Source organism: Pinus tabuliformis, chromosome J (assembly GCF_031772625.1).
Source record: "Pinus tabuliformis cultivar Carrire ecotype Pingquan chromosome J, CPIR1, whole genome shotgun sequence".
In the NCBI taxonomy this organism is placed as follows: Eukaryota; Viridiplantae; Streptophyta; class Pinopsida; order Pinales; family Pinaceae; genus Pinus; species Pinus tabuliformis.
In genome coordinates, this window is record NC_142295.1 from 793,316,731 (window position 1) to 793,344,039 (window position 27,309).

The window sequence follows — 27,309 nt, forward strand, 5'->3', positions numbered from 1 at the left end:
AGATGTGAATCAGATACTTGCTAACATCCATAACGTATCATTTTTGGAACTGTCTTTGAAGGTCCAAAGACTTGCCAAAATCACTTTAAAGCTTATCACGCAGCTGAAGAAATGGGTCATTGTCTCACAAAGCTATTGCAACATTGTTTCATCAGGGTCCACAACAGATAAAATACACAATTCATGCTATGAGTACAAAACTATAGAGTGCCTACAAAAGAGCTTTGCAAGCAGAAAATAAAACATCTAATTACTACCTTGAGTTGAACATCCATCCTGATTCCATGAATTTGGACAGATACTTCTTAGCGGATGTGAGTATGAAACATGTTGAAAGCCCCTTTTGCATCTTTAGTCTTAGTCTTCTTTGAGGCATCGGGAGCCCCAAAAAATTGCCAAAACCTCAGTGTTTCATCTGCTGCAGCGGATGCAACTGTGTACCCATTAGGACTCTGAAGAAGTAAATCAATGGTAAGGGCCATTAGGGCAAATTAAAGGGAAAACATGGATGCATGCATAAGTAATCATAAAAAGCATGAATTTTCATACCTGTGCCATATGAAGAACTCTAGCAGTATGCCCTGTAAGTTCAGTAATTTTCACCATGGATGGGTATTTCCATAAGGTTAACTGGTTCTGATTTGGCCCATGCAAACTCAATAACTCACGCTCATGTCTATTCCACAGCAATGAACAGACTTGGGAATGGGTTTCCAAGGTATTCAGGCAGGCACCTGTTTGAGTGTTCCAAAACTTTATAGAACCGTCTGAACTCCCTCCACCAGATGCCAAAAATTTGTTTTGGTGTTAGTTTGACAACGAATTAGTAATTTTGGGCAAAATGTAATTAGTCAGTTTTATACCGAATTGTCAGTTACGTAACGGAGGTCGACGATATAAAACTGGTGAATGCCCATGGAATGTACATGAATGGAGAATCATTGTTGAATAATATATTCCAATCCCTTGCCCCGTGGATGTTTCCTTGACACATTGTCGAGGTTTTACCATGTAAATCCCGTTTCTATTTGTGTGTTTGGTTTCCAGTTAGTTTTGGTGTTTTCTTGGTCAATATGTGTTTTTTTCCGTGAAAGAGCAGCCGTGTGAAGACCCATTTGCATCCAACAACACTTCTCCCTTCAGGAAGCTCTACAAGATCCCAGGTATTTTTCTTGGCTAAGGAGTCCATTTCTTCTTCCATAGCCATTTTCCATTTCTCGCTATCTGTATCATCTACTGCCCAGGTATTTTTCTTGGCTAAGGAGTCCATTTCTTCTTCCATACCCATTTTCCATTTATCGCTATCTGTATCATCTACTGCTTCCTGATAATAAGAAGGTTCCCCATCTTCAGTAATCAAAGCAAAAGATGAAGCAGAATCCTCATACCTTTTGGGAATTTTCCTTTCCCTTGTAGATGTTCTAAGAGCGACTGGTTGCTGAACTGGTTCATAAACTTGCACTGGTTCAGAAGCTTCAACGGCTTACTTTCTGTCTTCAACACCTTTTTCTCTAGAAGTCTCTCCTTCCTTTCGACTGTCACCGAAAGGTCTAGCCTCCAACTGAACTCGTTGATTCGGCGATACCTGTTCCTGTTCAATTCCTTCAACATTTGATTTTAACAGAGAGGATTCATCAAATGTTACATCTCTACTAATGACTATCTTCCGCAATGTAGGATCCCACAACCTATATCCTTTCACTGCATAGTCATACCCAACAAAGACATAACATTTCGACTTTGGATCTAATTTTGAACGCTGATTTTTCGGAATGAGAGAATAAGCATCACAGCCAAATATTCTCAAATGTGAATAGTCACAAGACTGACCTGTCCAAACTTCTTCAGGAATTTTACAATCAATTGCTACTGAAGGTGATCTGTTAACTAAATAACAAGCAGTAGATACTGCTTCTGCCCACAACTCCTTTTGCAAGTTAGCATTGCTGATCATGCTTATGGCTCTTTCCATAAGAGTCCGATTCATACGCTCAGCGACACCATTTTGCTGAGGAGTATAAACAACAGTTTTGTGTCTAACAATTCCCTCATCCTTACAGTATTGTTCAAATTCAACTGAAGTGACCTCACCACCATTGTCAGTTCTTAGACATTTAATAGATTTGCCTGTTCTTTTCTCTACCATTACTTTAAATTGTTTAAAGACATTTAATACATCAACTTTCCTTTTTAGCATATAGACCCAAACTTTACGAGAGTAATCATCAATAAACGTTAAAAAATACAATGCACCTCCATATGACACAACAGGGGATGGTCCCCACAGATCAGAATGAATATAGTCTAAACCATCTTTACTATTATGATTTCCAACTTTAAATCTCTGTTTACACTGTTTTCCATACACACAATGCTTACATAAATCTAACTTCAAGGATTTCAGATCGGGAAGAGATTTACGTTTCATCAGTATCTGAAGACCTTTCTCGCTCATATGACCCAATCGCTGATGCCATAGACGAGTACCTGCTTCATCCTTTTCTGATGCAACCGCTGCTTCACTAACCTGAGTGCTTCCTTTTAACCTGTAAAGATTTCCGACCTTTTCTGCCTTCATAACCACAAGGGCTCCTTTTAAGACTTTCAAGAAGCCATCTTGACCTGTAAACTTATAACCATCTGAATCCAACACTCCCAAAGAAATCAAATTTTTCTTCAAATCAGGTACATGTCTAACACTAGTTAATGTCCTAACTTTTTTATCATACATCTTAATCCTGATATCTCCCATCCCAACAGTCTGACATGACACATTGTTACCCATAAACACAGAACTACCATTTACATTTTTATACGAAGTAAACCAATTTCTATGTGGGCACATGTGATGCGAAGCACCAGAGTCTAACAACCAAATATCAAAACCCTGAGAGACATTACATTTAGGTGAAGTTTCATCTATCATACATAATTCTTCAGTAGATAAAACTTCGTCCATCATACCTGAATCGACTTGATTCGCTTCCTTCTTCGGGTTGTCGGATTCTTCCAATTTCATCGAGCAGACCCTTTAACCAAATTGCTTCTTTACTGGCATCTGAAGCGGCTATATATTCAGCTTCAGTAGTGGACAACGCAACTGTTTCTTGAAGCTTTGACATCCAACTAATTGCTCCACCTGCAAGAGTAAAGACATAACCTGTAGTAGATCTTCTTTTGTCCAAATCACCTGCATAGTCAGCATCTACATATCCGCAGACTGATCCTTCACTACCATTAAAGACGATGCAATGGTCACTTGTGCCTCTTAGATATCGAAGCACCCATTTCACTGCTTGCCAATGTTCTTTACCTGGATTTGCCATGAACCTGCTGACAACCCCAACTTCATGTGAAACGTCAGGTCTCGTAGACACCATCGCATACATTAAGTTGCCTACAACGTTAGCATATGGTACATGAGACATATACTGCTTTTCTTCATAAGCGCTAGGACTCAAAACCGAAGAAAGCTTAAAATGGGAAGCTAGTGGAACATTAACAGGTTTCACATTGTTCATAGAGAACTTTTCAAGTACTTTCTCCACATACTTCTGCTGTGATAACCAAAGCTTACCATTTTTCCTGTCTCTATGTATCTCCATGCCCAATATATGTTTTGCTGCTCCAAGATCCTTCATATCAAACGTCCTAGAGAGTTGAGCCTTTAACCTGTTGATCTCTTCCATGCTTTTGCTTGCAATAAGCATATAGTCAACATACAAAGCTAAGATAATGAATATGCCATTGAAACATTTGAAGTACACACAATGATCATATTCACTTCTTATAAAGTTCTGGCTCACCATGAAGGAATCAAACTTCTTGTACCATTGTCTGGGAGACTGCCTCAGACCATACAATGATTTCCTGAGCTTGCAAACTAATCTTCTGCTGCGACCTCGTACAAAACCTTTTGGTTGTTCCATATATATCTCTTCGTTCAAATCACCATGTAGAAAAGTTGTTTTAACATCTAACTGTTCTAACTCAAGAGTAAGAAACGCAGTTAGTGCCAACACAGTACGTATAGAAACAAGTTTTACAACTGGAGAAAAAATCTCATGAAAGTCTATACCTTCAACCTGAGAATACCCTTTTGCTACCAGTCTCGCCTTATACCTTTCGATACTTCCATCAACTTTCCGTTTCAGCTTGAAGACCCATTTGCATCCAACAACACTTCTCCCTTCAGGAAGATCTACAAGATCCTAGGTATTGTTCTTGGCTAAGGAGTCCATTTCTTCTTCCATAGCCATTTTCCATTTCTTGCTATCTGTATCATCTACTGCTTCCTAATAACAAGAAGGTTCCCCATCTTCAGTATCTGGAAGGGGCACCATGCCAAGGCCTTGACTGCCGCACAATGTTCATCTAATTGGTGGAAGTATTGAGAGGATGGATTATGGGATGCCATGCTCTTGTCCCAAATGTAGAGTAGATTGTCATTTCCGCCACTTGCAAGTTGTTGGCCAGAAGGAGACCATTTCAATCCACAAACCTCCTGGGTATGTCCTCTGTATGTTTGAACAATGTGGTCACGAATGCGAACATCATGATTGATTATAATCCCATCCAACCCTCCTGTGGTGAGAATAGGACCATTCCAAGCAAGTGCACCAACACGTTCATGATGACCTTTCAAGGCTCTTAGCTGCAATTGTATCATGTCAAATTTAGCGATTTCCATTATATTAGAATGTTAAAACCTTGGAAGAGATAAACAGGTTTTATTTAACCTTTTATTAGATTGTGAGTCCCATAACTGTACAACAGAATTATTCAACCCAACGGCAATTTGCGTTCCATCGAGTGCTCAACTAACGCTGGTAACGGGACCCTCTTCTTCATCTGCATTCAGAAGCTCAGATATAGAGCTATCAGAAGCATGCCACAAGTATACAGTGTTGTTCAGGGCTATGGAAAAAACATTGGTGGAACTCCAATCCAATAGATTCAAGTAATAATCATCCAGAAGGTCGGGCGCATCCCGGGTTCGGGCAGACTGCAATCAACATGGATAAGTTAAATTACTAGGTGAAGGAAAAAAGGACAAAGGACAATGGTCCTCAGATAGGCATATCCAGTGTACTAATAACAAAAACCCCAAATACTATGTAGTTTATCTGGTGTCCGAAGAGTATATCAAAGGTTTAAAAAAAAGAGAAATGTGATCATGGCTTTGTTTGCAAAGGGGTACTGTTCCTGTACTGAACTGATTTCTAACATCATTCTGTTATAAAAAGAATTAAGAAATTGGAATGGGTGTGGTAGCGATTTCAGTGTTACAAATGAAAAAGAAAAAAAATCTGTGTAGCACATTCCTCCATATGGGATAATGCTGCAATTGAAAATAGGATCAAGGGCTTTGATTCAATAACCAGTAAACATCGATGGTATTCAAGATTTGATTATGGAATATCTAATGAAAATGACTGTAAAAAAATATGAAATCCAGGCCTACCTGAGCAATATATCTGCGTGCTCTTCTAGAAATAGGTAGATTAGCCAGCACATTTTCTTGTGAAGCCTGGGAAACAGTCGATGATTTTCCATTGAAAGAATGAATTCTGTAATTGTTGTCAGCAGCACCGACATTCTTCAATAAAGTGGCTACCATCTCCTTCTTGTATGCTTTTCTGGAAGGGGAGGGGGGAGGGCACAAGGCATGGGTATCGTCATTGTCCTTTTGCTTATGCGTGATCATGAATCTAGCTACCTCCAAATCGATGGATCCTCTTGCCGGGATAAATCTGTCGCTCTATGATGGCAAAAAAAATAAAACCAAATCCTCATTCACACTTCCAACTGAACGTACCAAAAAAGGGTATCCACTTAAAAATTGTTCGATGGTTAAGCAGAGAGGCTGATAACCTGTTGACCCCTAGCCACATTTCACTGTAATAAACCCATTGAGGGAATGACATGTTTGTAGCATATAAATTATCTGTAAAAACAAGGAGAGAACGCATACGTTGTGTTTATTCATTGAAGCACCTTGTTTCTGCAGAGGACGGAGACATTTCTCCCCCGTGGAAGGCCTGTTGGAATTCATTGAACTGCAAGACGATTCCATTACTCTTACTCTAGCAAAATAACCAGACAAAACACAATGTATGACAAACAATCAATGTGCCTAAATTTAAACTTGCAAAACAAAAAAAATCAATAGTTGCAAAGGAATTTGAATTCTAAAAGCTAGGTTTCTTCAGAGAATGAGGATGTCTGGTTCTGCAAAACGAAAAAAAAGAAGAAAAAAACAGTAGTTCCAGATGAATTCCAAGACATCTGGTTCTCCGAAACTTTAGCAAGCAAGCCAAGTATCAGAAGCCCATGGTATCCTCTTGGCGTTCTCCTTGCCCAAGAGGAAAGCTATATGCACAATCAGACAAACCAGGTCAACTGGTGATGGCAGTAAGATGAGAGTAACTGTGAATTGATAGTAGCTGTGATGTGGTCATATAGCCAAACTAGATGTGACATCTTGTGTTTCTTGTTCCCGGCATTTGCATTATTTGCGCCAAACATTAATATTTAGTAATAATTTTCTAGGGTAATTATGGTCGGAAACCTTAGTCTTTTGGAAAAAATTGTTCTTTGCCCGATTTCTTCCTCAAATTTCACTATGTCAATGTATGCTTTTATTATTAATTTAGATTTAATATTAAATTTATTGAAAATAATTTTTATATTAAAAAAATTGAATTAGATTGGTATTGGAGTAAAATATAAAATTGTTTTTTATTATATGTTTGTCAAAGCCAAAGAAATTAGATAAGAATATAAGTTTACCTATTAAATTACTAATTTTTAAAAATAAAAATAATGAATTAATCTATATTTAAGAATGACTATTATTATTACATATAAAAACCATAATTACGATACATTTTATAATTATAATTTATGAAAAAATTATATTAATATATTGTGGATATTTATAAAGAGACAGGATGATGTTTAGGGTATGGGCAACAAGGCAAGGGCATTGCGGTCTTGAGTTTTGAGGTCATTGATATGGAACTATTAAGGTTACTAGTCTAAGCATAGCTTGAGAAACATTACCACAAGCAACAAGAAACATTTTAGGATTCTAACAAGGTTTATCTACCATGATTCTCGTATTTAGATATTTCTGATAATTTTATTGTGACAAGCTTTTTTGGGCATGGAAATTAAACAATATCAGGAAAAGAGGAAGCTCTCGTTAAACTAGAGGAAGTATGTCGAGACAATATTGCAGAGGCTTAATATTTAGGATAGTAAACTGGTGAATGTTCCTATTCCTGTAGGTGTAACATTATCTGTTGAATAGTGTCCCAAGACACAAAAAGAGGAAGAGGACATGTCCCGTGTTCCATATGGGAGTGCAGTTGTTAGCCTGATGTATGAAATGATCTATACTAGACCAGACATTGCACATGTAGTGGGAGTATTGAGCAACTTTATGTAAAAAATATGGCTAGAATCCCTTAAAATATGGTAAGATTATCTCGCTAGAATCCCTTAAAATATGGATTGAGGATAATTGGGTTTCTTTAATGGATATGCTTTGGTGGCCCACATATTAACTAGAGGATGGGTGTGTTTTCTTCTACATTTAGACTTAGGTGCAGATAACCTTTCACGTAAAATTCAAATTTGGGGGCCATTAGGTCTTGTGGTACAAAGATGAAGCATAGAATTTGACTCCTTGAGGGAACCAATTTTCCACACAAACAATATGGAAGATTTTGTTGGGGCTCCCTCTAGTTTGTTGGTGAAAATAAATCTTGAGTTCAATAGGAAATAAGATCATCAAATTTGTGGAGTTAGAGCCATATTGGGACTAAAAAAATGATAGAATATGGGCATGGACTTAGGTTGAGGTGGACTTGCAAGATGGTTTGCTGGAAGAAATATAATTGGTTTGTGGATATAACACCCCCAAAATGATCCCTTGTAGATATTTGTAGATACTTTTATTAGGCAAGTGAACTAGGTTGTGATGACCCTGCGTGCCCATGTATATGTATGTGCATGTTTGTTTTTCGGGTCCATGTGCCTATGTTTATATGTCTTGAAGCTAGAATGCTTGTGTGATTAAGGCCAAAGAGATTTTATGTTAAAATGTTAGTGAGCCTAGCTATGAATATATGTAATCACACCATGTTAAAAGAAAATACACCATGGCTACAAAACACCAGATGAAAATAATATGGGGGGGTATGACTCGATACTAAGAAAGGTGAGGGTGTGGAACTAAGACATGGTTCGCAAGCCATGGAAATAACATGATATTCCAAAAGTGACTTTATGGACATAACCAAAAGTAAAAAAAAGGACATGTATAAGCCTAAGTCATACCCTGATTTTCTATCCTAAGTCCAAAAGTTAATGGAAAAATAAGGCTATGTCGGTTCCCATGTGGCGAGGTTGAGCTCCTTAGTGACATTTGTGAAAAATACACCATGCATACTTAAGTCATGCTTTCCATGATTATGGGGTTTCATTCCATAGTTTTGGTCATCATTCAACCATCATCCAAACAACCATTCTCCTTGGTACTTCCCTAGTTTTGTTGAGACTAGTTGAGATATGAGCTTAGATATCCATTGAAGCTTATGACTTGTGTAAACTATTGGAAGTTCCTCATTGGAATTATGAGGGAAATTCTCCTTTCTCATCTTGGGAAAGGATGGAGCTTGGAGGGGGAACTTGTTGGGTAAGATTTCCGAGTGTGAGGCTTGGGGGGTTCCTAGAAGATCCTTGAGGGTAGTTGGAACTCCTAGAGTTACAGTTCTTTGAGACTTCCCTGATGGACTATGCTAGAAGCCCAAAAAGTGTAGTGGCATAGCCTAAAGGATTACAGTGATAGAGAAGGGGGTGCCTTACCTTGGGTAGTTTAAGCCAGAGGATGTAGGGATGTAGTTAGGGAGGTTGTTGGAGTTGGTACTTGGCATAGTACTTGTTTGGTATAAACTATGTGTCAATTGTTGGCTCTAGGTGAGATTTTTTCCTTTGGTAATTGTTGAGCCTCGAACCTGCACTTTCCCATACACCCTCTCAGCGTTCTTTTCCACTCATTTTATCCACCAAGTTGATTAAATCATTGTATTTTAGTTTAAAAACGAGCTTTTGACATGGTTTTCTAACTACGCTGATGACTGTTGTTTGGTTTAGAATTTTGCTCAGACAGCTGCGGAAGCTTCTCAGTTTCCGCAGCCAATACAGGTTTCCGCAGCTGACCCAGGTTTCTGCAGCCAGCACAGGATTCCGCAGCTGTTTTGTCAAACACCATGCTACAGGTGTCCTCTCAAGAAATGAGCCACATGGGCAAGTTACAGGAGTCAAGGACATGGATCGTGTCCCTCCAGATCATCCGGCACGACCATAAAAGCCCGCGGTCAAACAAGGGGAAAAGGATAGTCAACGGAAGTGTTCAGCAGTGGCACGGCTCTGCGTAGCTCTGTTTTTGAGCACGTGAAGCTACGTGGTACAATCTTTAGCCACGAAGACATCCTGGAAACGCAAATCCAACAGCCATACCTCTCGGATTTAATAAACATGATGACAGTTACCTAGATCCGGGCTGAGGAGGATTCACGTGTCTCTGGCAGCGTGGTTAATAGCGTAGATTTAGTTAATCTGTTTTAGCTTTCTTTCCTTATAAATAATGCGTCCATGAACGTTGTACAAATTAATCGTTGTTAATGTAATTTGAAGACTGTTGTATTTCCCCACTGCACTTTTACATTGCTGTTTAATATATGAGAAGATTGGTTTAAACTTCCGCGTGTAGCTGTTCGTTGAATTGGTTGAAGTGGCAGAGGGCCCCTGCTTACTGAAACCTTGTACAGTTGTCTTTTAACTTTTGCATTGCTTTATTTCTGTTCATGTATATTAGTTGTACAGTTGTCATTTAAATTCTGCGTTTTATTTCATCATGTATATTAGCTGTACATAACAAAGATTTTGATTTCTGTTGATTTACATTTTCGTTGCTGCTCTTTTATGGTTACAACTAATCAGTGTTTTTGCAGGTGTTCTTAGGCAGCCCGGGGCAATTTTTCACCTTTTCTTTCCATAACTATTGGCATACGAGATCATCTTGTCTTTGTCGCTGACTCTTGTTTTCTAAAGTTTGATTTTCAAGTACTGTCATTTCCTTGAGTAGTACATTTATTTTCTATTCTTAGATATCATGCTATTCATCTGTTAATGGTTCCTTTCTATAATCAAATAATTGTATTAGGGATCAGAATATCACTCATTATAGCTTGATTTAGGTTGCTTTAGATCTCACATTGCTTGACTTGTTCATGACTGTTTCTCACAGGGTAAATTAAGCTGAAAGGCAAAAGGTCAAGAAAGTTAAAGTAGTGTGATTAGTTTAGTTTAACTTCTTTGAGATTTCACATTGCTTAACATTTCATGATATCTTCTCACAAGGAAGATTGAGTTGAAGAGTTGAACTAGTGTGGATTAGTTGTTCTTACTTTTAATTGAGTTTAGTATAGATTTCACTTTCATTTTCATTCAACAACAAAGATACTGGGCCGATGTCATTAGTTCATTGTTTGATGTCTTTATTTCTTTTTAAGAATTGAATTCATTTCAGTCATTTTAAAGCTTGCTTTCTTTTAAGTTTTAGAAATCACCATAATCATCCATATTTCACTTGCTTTATTACATTTTCATCATCTCACATTAGGGAAAGATAAATCCAAAAACAAACTTAAAAAAGTGAAAAACGACAAAAGATTAAGGAAATGGTTATCTAGTACATATAGTACACTTCACTTCGTCAGTTTACGAACCCCGGGTTGACATTATAAATAGCAATTTAGATCACACTAAATTGACCAAACATTTTGGCGCCGTTGTCGGGGAAGTGAAATTAGGTAGCCAAATTCTTAAAAAAAAAAAACAAGAAAATTTCAAGGAAGGAAAATTGATAACCTCTCAAAGTATGCTCTCCTCTTACACTTAATGTGATCTGGAGGATCATAAAAGAGAAAGTTATTGGTTTAGTAGTTTCTTGAGTATGCTCTCTTCTTGCACCTAGAGTGACCTGGAAGATTAGAAAGAAAATTATTACCCCGACTTGAAGAAAAATAAAAAAATGACATGCATATAGCAAGAGATTCTAGGGGAAGGTTTTTAGCTAGAGCCAAGAGTTCGATTTTTACAAGTCCATCTACTTCAAGGAATAGACAAGAGACACCTCCATCATCTCCAACTTACACTCTTAGCCCTAGGATTCCTGGAATTCAAGAGGCAGGAGTCAACTCTCCCACACCTTCCATCGAATTTGAATTAGAAAGAGATCCTTTCCTTCCTTCTCCAGAGAGACAAATTGTAATTGAAGAAGTAGAATCATCTGAAGAAGAAGAAGGAGAAATTCCTTCTCGTTCACCCTTAGTAGAAGAACCAGAAGACTCTGAAGTCTCCAGGGAAACTACCATGACAGAGGAAGGAACAACTGGATTTGGTAGAGGTATAGGTAGAGGAGGAGTAGGAAACAATGGAGGAGGTAGAGGTAACATTGGGGGAAATAGGGATGGAGATAACTCATTCAGATTTCCTATAGTCGATGAGGACTCCCGAGCCACAATGAAAAACATCTCACCATCTATCCTCCCAAACTTCCATGGGTTAAGGAATGAGGACCCTGAAACATTTCTATTTGAGTTTGAAGTCGTGTGTCGAACTTATGATTATCTGGAAGACTCTCAAAAACTCAAACTGTTTCCTTCAACATTGAAAGGAGCAACCTTGAAATGGTTCATGGTATTACTCACTCAATCCATTAGGTCTTGGAATGATATGAAACAAACATTTTTGGATAGGTACCTGGACTATTGTATGCCCACCAATCACAAGGATGAGGTATTCAAAATGGTGCAAAGAGAAGATGAAAACTTGGAGGATTTACTTGAAAGATTTCAATACAACCTGAAAAGAGCAAAAATGAATAACTTAGATGAGGAGACCTTGAAAGCCCTTCTATTAAAAGCCATTAGAGATGAATGGATAGATATTTTGAACATGATGGGGAAGGGAGATATATCTCAACTTTCACTCAATGATATAGCAGAGCTATGTGTCCATCTCTCAAGGGGGAAATCTAAAACTCAAAAAGGGCCTAGAGATCCTTCTCTCATCAGAGCAAACAAATCTGCAACTGGATCAGTAAGTAGGGCTGAGATTGGCAACATGCTTGATGAATTCAAAACTAACATCTTAGGGAGTCTTAGTGAGCAACTGGACACCCTTAAGATTCACAATAAACAGAAAGCAGAAGCTGAGGCTTTGGCCATCTTTTGCCCAAAGTGTAGGAAGAAACATGCTCTAAGGGAATGTCCCTTGGATGCAAAAGTTGTAGAAACATGTGTAATTTTTTCAGAGAATCATGAGACCAAGGATTGTCCTTCAATTCCTGGGCTCAAAGCTGTCTTTCAAGAAGATCCAAATACAATCGAATCTCTCTGTTTTGTTGCAAGGAGACCTTGGCAGGGGCAACAAAATCAAGGGTTTAGCAACTCTATGAACTTTCAAAACCCACCAAATTGGAATCCTTGGCAACAACCCTGGTCCCAACCTCAAAATCCTTTTCAATCATGGGTACAAGGTATGCAAAATCCTTATGGGAGATTTGCTCAATTTTATCAATATCTCCCATCTTTTCAAAACCAACAAGCTCCACAACTTCCAAATCAAAATCCACAACTATCATTGCCATTTCCACAACAACAACAACCTTCTCAACAGAATCCAAATTCTCAACTCTTGCTTCCATTCTAACAGAAGTCAAATCAACTTCCTTCTCAGCCATTGCCAAACCCCAATAATAAAAACCCTCAAAATGCTTACATGATGGAAGGTCAACAATTTCCTACCTATATGATTGTTCCTCTCAATGAAGTACAACTCAGATCAGGTAGAGTCCTAGATAAGCCTTCTATAAATGCTCAAAAGCAAAGCATTTTTGAGGAAGAGTCTCTTGAAGCCAATAAGGGTTCTGAAGCATCTCTTCAAAACCCAAACACTCAAAAAGAAAAAGAAAAAGAGTTAACCCCCACAACTCCCATAGTTGAGCAACCTGCATCATTATCCACACCTCCTTTTCCTGAAAGATTACAAATTGATAAAGGGGTGGAAAAAAAAAATTGGTTTCCTGACTATAATTTTCTAGATGAATTGAAGAATGTCTGTATCAAGATTCCCTTATTACAACCCATTAAAGAGATTCCTATTCTAGCAAAAACAATAAAGGAGTTGAGTCTTAAAAGACCAGGAAGGAAACCAAGAGATACCAGAAGAATCCACCTAGTAGGGAAAATTGCAGATATCATGATGGGAAAAATTACTATGCAGAAATATGTAGATCCTGGTAGTCCAATTGTCAAAACACATATCAATGGGGTAGAAATACCAAATACTTTGATTGATTTAGGGGCTGCTATCAACATCATGAGTAGACAAACTATGGAACAGCTAAAACTTCCTAATCTTCTTTTTACACCTACTTTATTGCAACTTGCAGATCGATCAATTATTAAACGAGATGGTGTATTAGAAGACATTCCAGTCTCCTTAGATTCTTGGGAATATCCAGTGGATTTCATGATTTTAACTCCCAAGAGTAATCTAGGAGGACATCCTCTTATTTTAGGAAGACCTTGGCTAGCCACAGCTGATGATTTCATAAGTTGTAGGTCTGGGGATATGCATATTTCTGATGGTAATTCGACAAAGAAGTTAAATCTGTATCCTCCAGCAAAAGCAATTACAGAAATAGGAGATAATGAGTGGGTTGATGATGAAGATACTATACAACCTGTCTTTACCATTTCTGAGATCAGTGAAGATAGTCAAATTCTGAACACATTAGAAAACTTTGAACCATCTTCAGAATATGACCACACACAATTTCAGTTGGATTCTGACATTGAGTGTCTATCATCTAGACAAATGTCTCTTTTCTCTATGGAAGAGTTTGGTAGTTCTGCCATTGAGATTTTTCCAGGAAAAACATTGAATATCAACAGAAACTTGGAAAAGTCACAACAGGAGGAGCTAACCAAAATCTTGCAAAAACATTCTACTGCATTTGCATGGGAGTATACTGATATGAAAGGTATTGATCCTAAGACTTGTATTCATCACATCTACATTGAGGAAAACAGTAGACCAATCAGACAACCTCAAAGAAGGATGAATCCAAACCTTAGGGAGATAGTGAAAGAAGAGCTCCAAAAGTTACTTAATGTAAACTTCATTTACCCCATTTCAGATAGCTGGTGGGTTTCTCCTTTGGTTATAGTACCTAAAAAGAATGGTAAATTGAGGGTTTGCATTGATTACAAGGAATTGAACAAAGCAACCTTGAAGGATCACTTTCCTTTACCCTTTATTGATCAATTATTAGATACTTTAGCAAGCAAAAAGTATTTCTCATTTTTGGATGGTTTTAGTGGTTACAATTAGATTCAGGTAGCACCTGAAGATCAGGACAAGACCACATTTACCTGTCCATGGGGAACTTTTGCTTACCGAGTACTTCCTTTTGGATTATGTAATGCACCCGCAACATTTCAAAGGGCAGTACTAGGAATCTTTTCTTATCTAATTCATGATTGTGTAGAGGTCTATATGGATGATTTTACAGTTTATGGTAATTCATTTGAAGAGGCATTAGAAAATTTGGAAAAAGTCCTTATAAGATGTAAAGAAACAAATCTTTCATTAAGTCACGAAAAATGTTTTATGATGTTTACTGAAGGGATTGTTTTAGGACATCATATTTCGGGAGATGGGATTAAGGTTGATAGATCAAATGTTGAAGTCATCTCCAAGTTACCTATTCCAAATTGTCAAAAATATGTTAGAAGTTTTCTTGGATTTACTGGATATTATAGAAGGTTTATTGAAAACTTCACCAAAATAACATCTCCACTCTTCAAATTACTTACAAAAGACTGTGAATTCAAGTGGGATCCTGACTGTCAATCTGCATTTGAAACTTTGAAAACAAGAATATCTGAAGCACCCATTTTGAGAGGGCCAAATTGGAAACTTCCTTTCCATATTTCTACAGATGCTTCAGATACAGCTCTAGGAGTTGTGTTGGGTCAAAAGTATTTAGTTCCTTATGCCATTTACTACACCAGTAAAAATTTGACTCCTACTGAGTTAAATTATACTGTGACTGAAAAAGAGTTCTTAGCTGTTGTTCATGTAATCAACAAGTTTAGACATTATATAATAGGCTATGAAACTTTTGTCCATACTGATCATTCTGCAATTAGATATCTCATGAACAAACCTGTTACTAATGGCAGAGTTACAAGATGGCTTTTACTTTTACAAGAATTCAATATTACTGTGTTAGATAGACCAGGGAAACAGAATACAGTAGCTGATTTCTTGTCTAGAATCCAAAATACTAACGAAGATTCTCCTGTAGAGGATAAGTTTCCAGATGAATATTTGTTTGCAGTAACTACTAAAACTCCTTGGTATGCAGATATTGTTAACTATTTGGTTACAGGGAAGCTACCTCCACACTTATTTCCTAATGAGAAAAGGAAAATCGTTCAGGAGAGTTCAAATTATTCATGGATTTCTAATGAAATGTTTAAAACAGGGCTAGATTGTGTGATCAGAAGATGTGTTTGGGAAGATGAAATGCCTGACATCCTTAAGGCATGTCATGATGAACCGTGCGGTGGACACTTTGCTGACAAGAGGACGACCTATAAAATCATTTCTTTAGGATATTATTGGCCTTCTCTCTTCAAATATGCAAAACAATATGTTAGAAGGTGTGACAGCTGCCAAAGAGTTGGGAGACCAACTCTTTCAAATGAAATGCCATTACAGCCATAGGTACTCATCGAACCCTTTGAAAAATGGGCTTTAGATTTCATTGGACCCATTAATCCACCATCTAAACAAAAGAAGTATATATTGGTTTGCACTGATTATGTTACTAAATGGGTAGAAGCCAAGGCATTGCCTTCTGCCACTGAAAATTCAGTTGTTCAATTTTTTTTTGAGGATATTTTTACTCGTTTTGGTGTCCCAAGAGAAATTGTGACAGATCAGGGAAGTCAATTTACATCTAACTTGATGGAGAAGCTGATGGAAGAATACAAAATCAAGCACAGAAAATCTACTCCGTACCATCCGCAAGCAAATGGTCAAGTGGAATCCACAAACAAAGTTCTTGAGAGCATCATCACCAAAACTGTTCATCTCCACATAAGAGATTGGGTAGAAAGGCTTCCTGAAGCCTTATGGGCCTATAGAACTACATGGAGGAACACAACAGGACATTCTCCCTATGAACTTGTTTATGGGAAAGAAGTCCTGCTCCCCATTGAGTTTCAAGTCAAGACCTTCAAGATGGCAGTTCAGTTGGGGATGAATCTATCAGAAGCCCAAAAGCACAGAATGGAGCAGCTGAATGAGCTAGATGAAATAGACAAGATGCAATTTTAAGGACTGATCTAGTTCAGCACCAAAGAACTAAGTGGCATGACATATATATCAAAGAGAGAAAGTTTCAAAAGGGAGATTGGGCGTTACTATTTGATTCCAAGTTTAAAGACTTCAAAGGAAAATTTCAGACTCATTGGCTTGGACCATATGAGATTGATGAAGTCTTTAGCAATGGAGCAGTTCGAGTTAAGACCATTGATGAGTTTCAAACTCCTCTCATTGTGAATGGCCACAGATTGAAAATTTATCATAAGCCACTCTCAAAAGAGGAATTTGTCAAAATGTTTCAAGAAAATTCTGCAATGAGGCTGGTGGAGAGGAATCCTTCTCCTCCATCAGCCTAGTCTTTGTTTCTTTCAGTTGAAAAAAAAAAAAGAAGAAAAAGAAAAAGAAAAAAAAAATCTTTTGTATAAGCCTGAAAACCAATCATAGATTGGCAGTCTTATACAGAAAATGTAGAGTGAAAATCAGGGGCACCTGACACTCTATATTTTCCAAAAAAAAAAATCTCTCTCCCTTTCCATCTTCACTCCACTTCACTTGTCATTTCATTTCACCTCCATCTCATTTTCATCTCCATTCCACTTCACTCCACTTCATTTCCATCTCATTCCACTCATTTCATTTCATTCCATCAATAAAAGTCCCTCTCAGGACTATTTTATTCAGTTGGTTCTTCTCTAACTATCTTTGTGCAGTTAAAGGGGTGTTTCCTTAGTTTCCGCAGCTGGAAACCATTTCCACAGCTAGAACCAGTTTCTACAGCCAGAAACAATTTCCGCAGCCAGCATCACTCTGTTTCCACAGCCGGCATCACTCTTTTTTCAAAAAAATCACAGTCAAAGGTTAGTGTCATCATCACCAAGTGCAGCAAAGACATGGGGCATCTTCAAGATCAAAGAACAACCATGGGTCAGAAGCCTTAATCAAGAAATGATAAACTTCCAAAGGTATGATCAAAAGTCTCTACCAAATAACAATTCAATGTCATTATTATGCATAGTTATTTAAACCATGGCAAGTTCCACTAAATGCAATGATTTGATTCGACAAGCCCCATACCACTCCTCTTCCACCGACGTCATTCCACACACCCTATTCATTTCTAACGATTCCATGATCATTCTAAATTTATGGACTGCTCTTCCATTTATTGGCCGTACTTTGAGACGTGACCTAATGAACTACGACTCTCCTCCACCATAATTCCCGCAGCCGTCTGTTGAGACGTGTACGCAAGCCAGCCGATCCAAAAGGACTCAGCCGTTATTCTGCCCATTTATCACTTCACTCCCGCATGCATTCGATGCTAAACTCGTGACTGTTGCTTACCTCAGTGCTCATACCATTCCCTGTTCTCCATTTCCGCTGCATTCACTACAGCCTGCTCCAAATCCTGGCCACAGTCACCACATACATTCCGAACTTTGATTACGGCCACTCCAGTTACCCTAAGAATCCCGTAATCAACCGTTTTTTTTCCTGAACTGTCATACGCAGTAGAATTTCCAGTCGGAATTTGAAGCCGAGAATGGGAAAACTGCTAAGAGCTGAACCGGAAGGCCCGAAATATATGGAGGGTTATCCTCAAATGAAGGAGTCGTTGAAGAAAGCAAGGTGGCTGAAATTCATTCAAAAGTTCAGGGGCTATAACAAAGAAGTGACTAAATATTTTGCGAGGTCTTTTAATGGACAAATAGCGGAGGTTGGAGACCTGAAATTTACAGTGACCGAGGCCACAATAGCAGCTGCAACAAGTCTTCTACAAGAAGGTGAAAGGTGGTTCAAGAACAGAGGTGTAGAAGATCAAATATGGAAAACAATGCTACAAAACCCAGGTATGGATACCTCTGTATTTACCAAAGGAATCCCTGTGCATACAATAAAAGAAGAATGGTCCACTCTGTTATGCGAGGGTCGTTTTGGCACCATGTACATGTATCATGCAAGGTTAATGATGAATTTTATGGAAGGTTATACCCTTAATTTGCCTTATTTTCTGTTATCAAGCTTGAAGAAAATGTGCTTTACTGTTCAAAAACACATAGGCAATATTAAACCCCATCTTTACCATCACGGGTTCATAAAAATCCTTATTAAAGAGCAGTTGAAAAACACTAAGGATACTTGGGAAAAGTTTTTGACAAGAAATCACTTCCAAGAACTGACTGAAGCCTCTGCAAGCAGTTCCCCAAAAATTCCAAAGAGAAGTAGGAGAAAAGAAAAGAATATTACAGCCCAAGACCCTCCTACAGTAGACATTCAGGAAACTGTTCAGAAAGAAGAAGAGGAGGGAACTAAAAACAAGAAACAGAAGAAGGACAAAGGCAAGATAACCATTCAAGAAACCTATCCATCACCTGAACAATCCGTAGAAGAAGATTATCAACCTCTGTCAGAGAGGTTAATAGATCTTCAAGCTGTTGCCATAACCAAGAAAAAGCAAAGAGGAAAACAGGTTGCACAAGAGAAAAGTACTAGTTCCTACCTAAGAAGGAGCACTAGGCTAAAAGGGAAGGGGAATAAAACCAAAGAAAAACAGTCTCATTTTATTGATTTAGGTGAAGAAACACCTGAAAAAGGTCCAGCTCAGCCAAGTATTGAGCCAAGTCCTCCACGTGAGGAAAGCCCTTTTCAGCCGGAAAGAGAAAGCAGTCCTCCTTCACCAGAATTTGAGTTCAGGCCGAGAAAAACACCTGAGGTAGATTCCACCCAGCAAGAAGCATATAACTACCTAGAGTCCTTGGAATAATCAGCTGCAGGACCAAGCACCACCTTGCCACTTGATGCACAAGTACAGTCTTTAAAACAGGAAGTGTTTGAATTGGAAGTCCTAAATAGGCACATCAAACAGGAAAACGAAGCACTCAAAGAGCAGAGTAAGGTAGACAAGATTGTCCATGATAACACTATGCTCCATTTAGGACTATGGCAGAAGAAGAACAGGAAGCTGAAGAAAAAGTGTAAAAAGTTGAGCAGGGCATTGATTAATCTTAAGTTCAAGTGTCTAGTCAGGAAACCAAGGACCATTTTAGCATCAAAGAAAAAGAAAAGAGGGCTAGATGTTCTTGTAGAAGCCTCAGAGCATATGGATTGAAGGAAAATAACTAAGTTTTGGTTGCATGAGGACATGCAACACCTTCACAGTGGGGGTATGTTGAGCCTCGAACCTGCACTTTCCCATACACCCTCTCAGCCTTCTTTTCCACTCATTTTATCCACCAAGTTGATTAAATCATTGTATTTTAGTTTAAAAATGAGCTTTTGACATGGTTTTCTAACTACGCTGATGACTATTGTTTGGTTTAGAATTTTGCTCAGACAGCTGCGGAAGCTTCTCAGTTTCCGCAGCCAATACAGGTTTCCGCAGCTGACCCAGGTTTCTGCAGCCAGCACAGGATTCCGTAGCTGTTTTGTCAAACACCATGCTACAGGTGTCCTCTCAAGAAATGAGCCACATGGGCAAGTTACAGGAGTCAAGGACATGGATCGTGTCCCTCTAGATCATCCGGCACGACCATAAAAGCCTGCGGTCAAACAAGGGGCAAAGGATAGTCAACGGAAGTGTTCAGTGGTTGCACGGCTCTGCGTAGCTTTGTTTTTGAGCACGTGAAGCTACGTGGCACAATCTTTAGCCACGAAGACATCCTGGCAGCGCAAATCCAACAGCCATACGTCTCGGATTTAATAAACATGATGACAATTACCTAGATCCGGGCTGAGGAGGATTCACGTGTCTCTGGCAGCGTGGTTAATAGCGTAGATTTAGTTAATCTGTTTTAGCTTGCTTTCCTTATAAATAATGCATTCATGAACACTGTACAAATTAATCATTGTTAATGTAATTTGAATATTATTGTATTTACCCACTGCACTTTTACGTTGCTGTTTAATGTATGAGAAGACTGGTTTAAACTTCTGCGTGTAGCTGTTCGTTGAATTGGTTGAAGTGGCAGAGGGCCCCTGCTTACTGAAACCTTGTACAGTTGTCTTTTAACTTTTGCATTGCTTTATTTCTGTTCATGTATATTAGTTGTACAGTTGTCATTTAAATTCTGCATTTTATTTCATCATGTATATTAGCTGTACATAACAAAGCTTTTGATTTCTGTTGATTTACATTTTCGTTGCTGCTCTTTTATGGTTACTACTGATCAATGTTTTTGCAGGTGTTCTTAGGCAGCCCGGGGCAATTTTTCACCTTTTCTTTCCATAACTATTGGCATACGAGATCATCTTGTCTTTGTCGCTGACTCTTGTTTTCTGAAGTTTGATTTTCAAGTACTGTCATTTCCTTGAGTAGTACATTTATTTTCTGTTCTTAGATATCATGCTATTCATCTGTTAATGGTTCCTTTCTATAATCAAATAACTGTATTAGGGATCAAAATATCACTCATTATAGCTTGATTTAGGTTGCTTTAGATCTCACATTGCTTGACTTGTTCATGACTGTTTCTCACAGGGTAAATTAAGCTGAAAGGCAAAAGGTCAAGAAAGTTAAAGTAGTGTGATTAGTTTAGTTTAACTTCTTTGAGATTTCACATTGCTTAACATTTCATGATATCTTCTCACAAGGAAGATTGAGTTGAAGAATTGAACTAGTGTGGATTAGTTGTTCTTACTTTTAATTGAGTTTAGTATAGATTTCACTTTCATTTTCATTCAGCAACAAAGATACTGGGCCGATGTCATTAGTTCATTGTTTGATGTCTTTATTTCTTTTTAAGAATTGAATTAATTTCATTCATTTTGAAGCTTGCTTTCTTTTAAGTTTTAGAAATCACCATAATCATCCATATTTCACTTGCTTTATTACATTTTCATCATCTCACATTAGGGAAAGATAAATCCAAAAACAAACTTAAAAAAGTGAAAAACGACAAAAGATTAAGGAAATGGTTATCTAGTACATATAGTACACTTCACTTCATCAGTTTACGAACCCCGGGTTGACATTATAAATAGCAATTTAGATCACACTAAATTGACCAAACAGTAATCATAGCCCAACTCAGAGGTGACCCACTACTAAAAGATTTACAGCAATGTGGTTTATGGCTAGGTGGAATATATGAGGTTTGTAGCCACTTAGTCGATATTTACAAAGACAAGTGCTCATGTGTCTTATGTGATATTTAATTGGTGTAATTATTTTATTAATTATTGGTGTTAACTTATCAACAAGTTTCACTTTATTTATGTGTGCCTAAGTCATTTGCATGATATTGCTTATTGTTATACTTGCACAATTATATCATTTATGGGGCATTATTACCTATATCATTTATATTTATGTAGTCGATAAATAATATATCAAGTATGCAGCTGAAAAAAGTATGATGGTTGGAGGAATTCAAATTTATCATTGACAAGTAGTGATTGGGAAGTAGATCCCTTAGTACAATCAACGACAAGTCAACCATATATTTAGTTAGTTGACTCAATTAATAATGCATAGGTGTTTGATGAGTGATGACTTCTCATGTTTGGTCAACTAGTTAGTTATCCTCGTCATTCATTCGGTTAAGCCAACTTTTGGAGACAAATACTAGAGGAAAGAATTAGTATCATAATGAAAATATTCAGATAAAATTGGTAATTGAGGTGCCCTATATAACCAATGGTGGATAGAAGGTTTTAGGTGTACCATAAAGTGATAGCAAAGTGTCAATTTTAGCATTGAGCCTACATCAACTAGAGAAAAAGCACAAAGGAAATTCTTAGAATCATAGTTGGTTGAAAATGTGTAGAAGCCTAAAATTAGCCAATTTTTAGAATACCAAGATGATCATGGAGAGTTGGAGGAAAGCTATGGTCATCTATATCAATTACCTAGTCAATTTGTGCATTATAATGATTGACAAGCAATATGGTGGTAACTTCCATCAAAATTCGAATGATTCAACTATCAAGTCAAGTCATATTTATATTGTAATAACATAGTCTATTAGTTAGTTCAATTAGATACTAATTTTTTTAGTCAGCTCAACTGATAGTTGATTGGTTACTTGACTCGAATGATGGCCAACTAGTTAGTCAACTCAATCAATGATTGAATAGTTAGTCGTCCTCACTCATTAGGGGATTTTTGAGGTCTAAAATGGGCCTCCTAAGAAAAATGTATAGCCAAAATAAACTTTATAAGAACCAATAGGATTCAAGATGATGATGTCAACCATGGGGGATGTGTTGGGTAGCAGAGGGCCCGTGTAACAGTTTTGGGGCTCAAAGTCTGAAATTTTGGGAAAGGTATGGTAGAGAATCTGCGAAGCGCGCAGAGCACGAATTGTAAATAAGTCGAGTCAAAGCGTTGTCTGCCAAAGGAATAATATAGAATAATAGGAAGTAATTCGGCTTGTCCATGGTTCGCGGACCATGGGAATGTATAAATAGAGCGAGGTTCTATGGGTAGAAGGTAGCTTTATGTTATGTAATTTTGGATCTGATATGTAATGGGTTTTTGAGAGGAAAAGTCTTGAAGCGTCTGTAAGTCTGAGTCAAGGGGGTTGGTAGAAGGATAGAGGCTCTGCAGTTGTGTGCGTAGAGGCCTAGTAGAGTCTGTAGTTGTGTGTGCGTACCCCTGCAGCTGAGTGTGCAGGGCGGATCTGGATGTATTGGTGAAGGAATTGAATAAGATAAGTTGATTCTGAAATTCTGTGTTAAATATGAATTATTGCAGATCTGGCTAATTTACGGTTAATATAACTATTTGATTTATGCACGTATGCTTATGGTATGAATTTATGCGAATCTGTATCTTTTCTAAGTGCGCAAACTGGTTAATTCTATTAAATGTTTGCTTAAAGAACATAAAAGGTAGATTTAATCTATAACAATGCATTAATAAGTATTAAGGAGTGTTTTGGGTCCGGATCTGCGTAGAGCAGAGTGGCGTGAAACCACAGAACGGTGCACAAAACCTACAAACCACATCAAGACATCCCATGGGTGCGGAAACCTGGTTCCAACGCCCTCCCCTGCTACCTCGGGTGAGACCTCAGTCCGTGCTCCACGGGCTGTTGCCGAAAGGGCCGGTAGCTGCGGGATTTGTTTGGCTAAATAACTCTTTCGAACCTAGGTCAGGCCGATATAAGACAACAAATGGTTCTGTTGCCGGGACCGGGTTCTGCCTAAGGGATGTCTGATGTCGGAACACTGGAACCCTATAAAGAAAGAGCTTGAAGATTGGCTAGATCAGAAGCTTCACGAGTTTGTGGTTTAGGAAAACAGAAACCTGTGGATATCAGAGGAACGGTGGTTGGATCGTTACATATACACAGAAATCCACGAAATCTTATTCGTAACATTCCCAATAGAATTGTACGAGTGGATCGCGCGGTTAGTTGATAGTGTGGGAAGGTGCAGACTAGACAACCTATAGTGTGGACTCCAAAATTGGTGCGTAGTCTAGAAGCATCCAAAGACAAAATTGCACGCACAGTAGATCACTGGTTGGATCGGGTAATAAGATGGTTTATTACTGAGTTCGCGATAGACACAACTGTGAGTTATAGTGAAGCAGAAAGGTGCTTTATCCAAGGACCGGAGGGCAAGTATATTAAATCATTGAATACCTGGATTAAGATGCTGTTGTGTGAAAAACAGATTATGCGCATTTATTGATGTTTGGCGTAATGCGGAGTGGAAGAGGCTACCGAGGAACCAAAGGATTAGAGAACAGTTTGCTAATTTCTATTTCACGGGAGAGTGAGGAGGAGCTCGCGAGGTTCTCCCCAAGAAACGTGGTCTAGTTGAATACGTAGCACTTTTCACTGATACCACCTCCCTCTACGCCATCACCTACTTCTCCGACGTTAAATCCATCTTCGCCCACTCCACCTCCACCTTCGCCACCACCGAAGGTTAGGATGGCGAGCGTAGTCAAGTTGCCGGTATTTAGGGGTGCAGGAAATGAGGAACCAAGTCAGTTCTGGTTTATGGTAAGGGCTATATGAGAAGCCCAAGGCATAACCGTGGTGAGCATGTTGCAGGACCGTGCGTTGATGTGGTATATAAAGTACTCAAGTGAGCATCCGAATTTGGGAATAACAGTGATCCAAGATGCCTTGAACAAAGAGTTTGGTTGGCCAAAATCAGAGACCCAGTCAGTCATTGGGTTTAAATAAATAGTGATGCTATTGGGTGAAACCCTGTGGGATCTGGATCAGAGATTAAAAAGCACAATCCGCGAGGCTAACATGACATTGACAGATGCGCAGCACCACGCGTGGTTTATGGCGTACTTAACACCACATCTAAGGACGACACTATCACAGCAAAAGATCTCAACCCAAGTTGAAGCATTAGAGACCGCAATGAGATTGCACGAAATCCTAATACAGGATCCAGGTTTGGGAGTTCAGAAAATCCACGTGCAATTACAAAACTTATCCTTAGAAATACGAAGTTTGAAACAAAGATAGGTGCCATGGTCCGGTTTGGGGGGACTAATACCAGTGCGACCAGAGGTACAAGCAGGGCCAACCACGGTGCCCACACTCTAGTGCGCGATATGCTAGGAAGGAGGAAAGCATGCCACAGACAACTGTCATCTATTACAAAATCTGAGACAACCCCCCCCGAAGCGGTTATTTTGCAACTTTTGTAGGATGGTGGGCCACAATGAAAGAAACTGTCGAAGCTACAAGATGTTGATGGATCGAACACCTGCGTATAGGATGCAGATGGAGGCGCGTGGGAAAGATCCTGCCGCAGCAATAACGTGGGGCAGATTCCAAGGATGCGGATGGGGCCGAGGGGGAATGGGACCCAGACGCGGACGAGGACAATTGCTCTGATATAATTGTGGAGGACCGGGGCACTACGTTCGGGATTGCACGAACCCGACCAGAACCTGTTGCCCGTACTATTACCAATTCCACCATGTAGTAGTCGATTGCCCCACGCTAATTGCTCAGATGCGGGAAAAAGGAGTGCTTCCGGCTACCCCCACTCAGAATGTCCAAATGATGAACGCTAAACTGTGCGCGGAAGACCCTAACGTGAATATGATGCTTAGAAGTGGTGCAGCCACAAGAGAAGATAAAGGGAATCGACTAGAGGAGGATGCATGGGTTCACAAGGATCCTGCGAAATAACCAGAGTTTGATTTGGAGCGTGCGAAGGAAACATTTATGGAGTCCAAGAAGGACTTCGCGGAAACTTCCATGTCGGGTAGCACGGATCAAATAGAGTCGGAGAGGGATACTTCTATGCTAACTACCTTCTTAGAAACATGCATGAAGCTACTCTGGGATACTAATGTGGTGAAGGGCTTTCAAGAGTCAATAACTAGGTGCGCAGGATCAGATGAACCTTGAATGGTACGGAAGTTAGGCAAGCATGCATTGCAAACGGGGCGGGAAATGTGGTTGATTGCCCAGATTGGGGACTATGAGATGGACTAGGTTGTTCTGGACTTGGGGTCAGACGCAAATGTTCTACCTAAACAAACCTGGGAGCGCATTGGTAGGCCTGCACTACAATGGTCCTCTATCTAGCTACAGATGGCGAACCAACATAAGATCTTGCCTATGGGAAGACTATAGGGGGTCACAGTAGACATCGACGATGTAAGCATACTGAATGATTTTGAGGTCATATAGATTGTGGATGACAGTAACCAATATCCTGCATTATTAGGGATATAGTAGGCAACAGATATGAATGGAGTCATTAACCTAAAGAAACGAAAAATGATATTCGAGAAAAAATCTCTCCGCGTAGTCATTCTGCTAGACCCAGCTGAAGGAGCACGTTATACTGAACCGTTCGCAACGAGGACAACGACGATGAACTGGATTGTATATACCAGATCATCGCGTAGGATCAGGACCCAGTGAATCCAACCACAGACAGACGAATCTCATGGGACCATGACAGTTCTTGTACATTGGATTCAGATAAAGAGATTGAGCAGTGGAAGAACTGATTGCATGAGCTAACAACACTAAATTGTAATATGATGGTTCGGTCGCTAAGGGACAGGCCAACGAATGAGGATGCCATGTAGGCGGAGGCACCAGTCGACCAGCGCGAAACGACGATTCCGAGACCAAGGCCGCAGGATGGATCCGTGGGGACTCCGTATGCAATGCTTGTCCATGAATGGAGCACATGCCCAAAGATTCGGTGAAGGTGGTGCAGATATCAGAAGCAGGTACACACAAGGGTTATGGGGCAGTCTCGTTCGCCAGCAACCCATGACAAAGTCAACAAGGGAATAGGGGGAAGTTCACTCAGTGTTCGCTCAGGCAAATGGCCGACCGGGAAATTATGGATACCACGGGTTCAATGGGCCTATACTAGAAAGGCGTCACCGATGGCAGTGTCAATAAGTAAATGAACAGGAGCTCAAAATAAGTGGGGTAGCAGTAGGCCTCGCGTGATTGAAAACTTATGGGTACGACTCAGGAAGAAACATGTGCTAGTTGGGGAAGGAAGTAGCAAAATGAAAGGTAGAGACCCTCACAAAGGCCGCGTGAGTCTATGTGTAAGGAAATTGGGTCAGGTCGAGTATCCCATAGAATGCGAACGTGCCACGACCCTGCTATCATGGCTGTGCCCACACCTATGGAAGGATACACCCCACACATTGGCGCACGAAGAAACAATGGTTACTAAGGCATTTGGAAGGTGCTCGCAGCCTGGGCTAGCAGGGAAGTTCCGAACTCGCACCAGGGGTGCAACCACCTGACTAGCTGTAGGAAGCACAGTCCAAGCACCGCAAGCAGTTGAAAGAGGCACGGGACTATAAACGAGTCTGCAGGAGGCAGACACGGCAAAAAGGTTCTCTAAAAAGTCAGTCGGCCACAACAT

General features: G+C 39.3%; 1 pseudogene; it reads right to left on the reverse strand.

The window, feature by feature from the left end:
• Positions 1–27,309, reverse strand: LOC149229105 (cell division cycle 20.2, cofactor of APC complex-like; annotated as a pseudogene).